Consider the following 4213-nt stretch of genomic DNA (forward strand, 5'->3'; position numbering starts at 1 on the left):
AAATTGTTTCCTTTTAAAAACCTTCCTTTTCTGGGACATCACTTTAAGTAACTCGAATGCGGAAAATCAACTTATCGTTATCGAATGATAACTTAACCTGATTCACAATTTCCTGAATAACATCTTCATAGATATAAAAGATCATAAGTACTTAATATACATATCCAACAAGAAAGGGCAGAAATATTAATCATCGCCAACAGACACTAAACAAAGACATGAACAAGCTGAAGCCGTCAGTGTTTCAAAAGTCACAAAATGATAAGCAACTCCTAGTGGCTAACTCCAAAGCTAGGGTACTGCCTCTCCTCAATTTCGCATGCCCCCTCCTAGAACATCACGGACGGGTAGCTCCAAATCCGAGCAAAGCTGTCTACTTGACGAGCACACGTCTGAAAAGCAAGCAATAGAAAAGAAGAGAAATAGAGAGAGTAAGACATCTAACGAATATAATTCATTGACGGCGTGGACTTACTCAGAATATTACACTCAGATATGAAAAGCAGTTCATATATAAACAATTATCCAATCCACACGAGTAATATAACAAACTCATCAATTGTTCTCATAAACGATTATCTAATCAACCTATATAATGTAAACATCACTTATTCCCAAACAATATCATAAACTCACCATTTATCAATATATAATTCATCGACAAGATATCGTGACCATAATTAAATAACATATAAGTGGTCGTCCCACACAAAATTCCTCAGTACTCCATCCGACCCAGTCTTAAAAAGATGAGGGTCGTCCCACACAAAATGCCTAGAATCCCGCAAGAACTTCCTCTTTTGATGCCAGGTAAATTCTTCAGGGAGGACCCCTACAGCTTTGAAATTGGCCATGTCAGCAAACCATGGCCTTTCTTGAATCGAGAGAAGCTTCTCATCCGGGAACTCCTCCACCACCTCTGATTCTTTCTCTGTTACCTCCTGATTTACTAACCGTGACAGGTGATCCACTACACAATTCTCACTGCCCTTTTTGTCCTTGATCACTAAATCAAATTCCTGCAACAATAACACCCAACGCAACAATCTCGGCTTGGAATCCGATTTGGTTAGCAAATATTTTATAGCAGCATGGTCAGTATAAATGACCACTTTTGACCCAATCAAGTATGATCTAAATTTTTCCAAAGCATACACTATGGCTAGTAATTCCTTTTCAGTGGTGGCATAATTGATTTGTGCTTCATTCAACACCTTACTAGCATAATGTATGGCATGGAACACTTTAGATCTTCGCTGTCCTAGTATCGCCCCTACTGCATAATCACTAGCATCACACATTAGTTCAAAATCAAGGTGCCAGTCGGGTGCTACTATAACAAGAGCAGAAATCAGTTTTTGTTTTAAAGTTTCAAAAACATTAGCGCACTCAGCATCAAAATGAAAAGCAGTATCTTTGTTAAGAAGATTACTGAGTGGCTTTGCAATTTTAGAAAAATCTTTAATAAATCTTCTATACAAACCTGCATGTCCAAGGAAACTCCGAATTCCCTTGACATTAAGTGGTGGTGGAAGGTCCTTGATGACCTCAATCTTAGCCTTGTCAACTTCGATGCCTCGGGACGAGATTTTGTGTCCCAGAACTACCCCCTCAGTCACCATGAAGTGACACTTCTCCCAATTCAACACCAAATTTGTTTCAACACATCGTTGAAGAACGATGTCCAGATTTGCTAAACAACTCTCAAATGACGACCTGAAGACCGAGAAGTCATCCATGAAAACTTCAATGCATTGTTCCACCAGGTCAGAAAAGATAGCTAACATGCACCGTTGAAATGTTGATGGTGCATTGCACAGTCCAAATGGCATCTTCCTGTAAGCGAATATACCAAAAGGACATGTGAAGCTGTCTTCTCCTGGTCCTCTGTATCCACAGTGATCTGATTGTAGCCTGAATACCCATCCAAGAAACAATAATATGCTTGACCAGCTAGTCGCTCAATCATCTGATCCATAAATGGCAGAGGGAAGTGATCTTTCCGAGTGGCTTGATTCAATTTTCGATAATCGATGCACATGCGCCAACCAGTGACCGTTCTAGTAGGAATTAATTCATCCTTTTCATTCCTAATGACAGTCATACCCCCTTTTTTTGGGACTACCTGAACCGGACTCACCCACTTACTATCAGATATAGGATAAATCATCCCAGCATCCAATAGTTTAATCACTTCTTTTTTAACCACTTCCTTCATGGTTGGGTTAAGACGTCTCTGCGGTTGTGCTACCGGTTTATAGTCATCTTCCATGTGAATTTTATGCATGCAATAGGATGGACTGATTCCATGTAGATCAGCCAATGTCCACCCAATTGCACCAGCATTTTTCTTGAGCACCTCAATAACTTGTTGTTCTTCTGTAAAGGATAAGGTGCTGCTGATAATCACCGGTTTCTGACCTCCGTCTTCCAAAAATACATATTTCAAGTGCACAGGTAGTTGTTTTAGCTCCACCTTTGGAATTTCAGAACTTTGATCTTTACCCAACTTCTCTACATGACTCTGATCAGATGTAACCTTGCGAGATGCATCCAACTCTGCCAAATGTGACTTCATTAATTTATCCTCTATAGGACTGTTGCCTTCCAGCTCTCCCATCAATACCTTTTCTAAGGGATTAGTGTTCTTCATATGAATGTCATCAAGAAAAAATAAGTTCTCAATGACATCCACACGAAAGCAATGTTGTTTATCTCTTGGATGCTGCATAGCTTCAAACACATTAAAGTTGACTTCTTGGTCCTCCACTCTAACCTTCAGCTTACCGTCATCAACATCAATAATGATCCTTGCAGTTTTCATGAAAGGTCTACCCTGAATTAGAGGAACTTCCTTATCCTCTTCAATATCCATGATAACAAAGTCGACAGGAAAGACTAACCCATCAACTTTTACCAAAACATCCTCAGCCAGTCCATATGGGTACTTAACAGATCGATCCGCAAGTTGCAATGTCATTCTGGTAGGCTTGATCTCTAACTCCCCAATCCGTCTCAGCATTGAAAGGGGCATAAGATTAATGCTAGCCCCCAAGTCAAGCAGCGCCTTTCCCACAGATAACTCACCGATTGTGACTGGTATTGTGAAACTGCCTGGATCTTTAGTCTTTGCAGGCAAAGACTTCTGAAATATAGCACTGCACCCTGCTTCCAATGTTACAGTTTCTTCTGACATTTTTCTTTTCTTTGTCAACAAATCCTTCATGAATTTTGCATAAACAGGCATTTGTTCCATAGCTTCCATAAAAGGAATGTTGATCTGGAGATTCTTGAATAAAGCTAAGAATCTCGCATACTGGCGCTCTTTATCTTTCTTGGAAGGACGTTTTGGATAAGGGAGATCCTTCAACTGAGGTAATTCAGTTTTATTTTCATCATCGTTCTCCCTTGTAACAGTTGTAGTAATATCACCTTCCTCATGTTCTACCTCCTTACCTTTATGTATATCTCTGTTTACTTTTTCGGATGTTCCGACTTCATTTCTACGCAATACTTCTTGCTCAACAGCTAAATTCTCGCCAATGCTTTTACCAATAACCTTACCACTTCTGGTAGTGATAGATTTGCAGTGCTCTTTCGGGTTGGTCTGAGTGTTAGCGGAAAATTGCTGTCTGTCTGCATTCTGCTCTGCCATTTGCTTGGCCAACTGACCCACTTGAGTCTCTAGATTCCTGATGGATGCGTCAGTATTTTTCTAATGTTTCCTCTAATTTTGTTTGTCGCTCATGCATTGGTGGATGTTGACCTTGCTGATATGAAGAATGACATGGTGGTTGTCGGTTAGATGGTCCAGCTTCTTGCCTCCACCCAAAATTGTGATTCTGATTCTGATTTCCCCTCCACCCCTGTGAGAACTGGTTGTTGAACTTTTCTGATTGGAAATAGAAACCTGCATGAATTTCTCTAATGTTTCCTCTAATTTTGTTTGTCGCTCATGCATTGGTGGATGTTGACCTTGTTGATATGAAGACTGATATGGTGGTTGTCGGTTAGATGGTCCAGCTTCTTGCCTCCACCCAAAATTGTGATTCTGATTCTGATTTCCCCTCCACCCCTGTGAGAACTGGTTGTTGAACGAAGGGTTGTTGGGGAAATTACCCTGACGAGGTGGATTATTGACATATTGAACTTCCTCTTCTGGTCTGTTGATATGCATTGAACAATGACCACTGACATGATCACCACCACAAAA

General features: G+C 40.3%; 1 pseudogene; it reads right to left on the reverse strand.

The window, feature by feature from the left end:
• On the reverse strand, positions 681–3655 carry LOC109359724 (annotated as a pseudogene).

The sequence above is a fragment of the Lupinus angustifolius genome, chromosome LG11, assembly GCF_001865875.1.
Source record: "Lupinus angustifolius cultivar Tanjil chromosome LG11, LupAngTanjil_v1.0, whole genome shotgun sequence".
Taxonomy (NCBI): domain Eukaryota; kingdom Viridiplantae; phylum Streptophyta; class Magnoliopsida; order Fabales; family Fabaceae; genus Lupinus; species Lupinus angustifolius.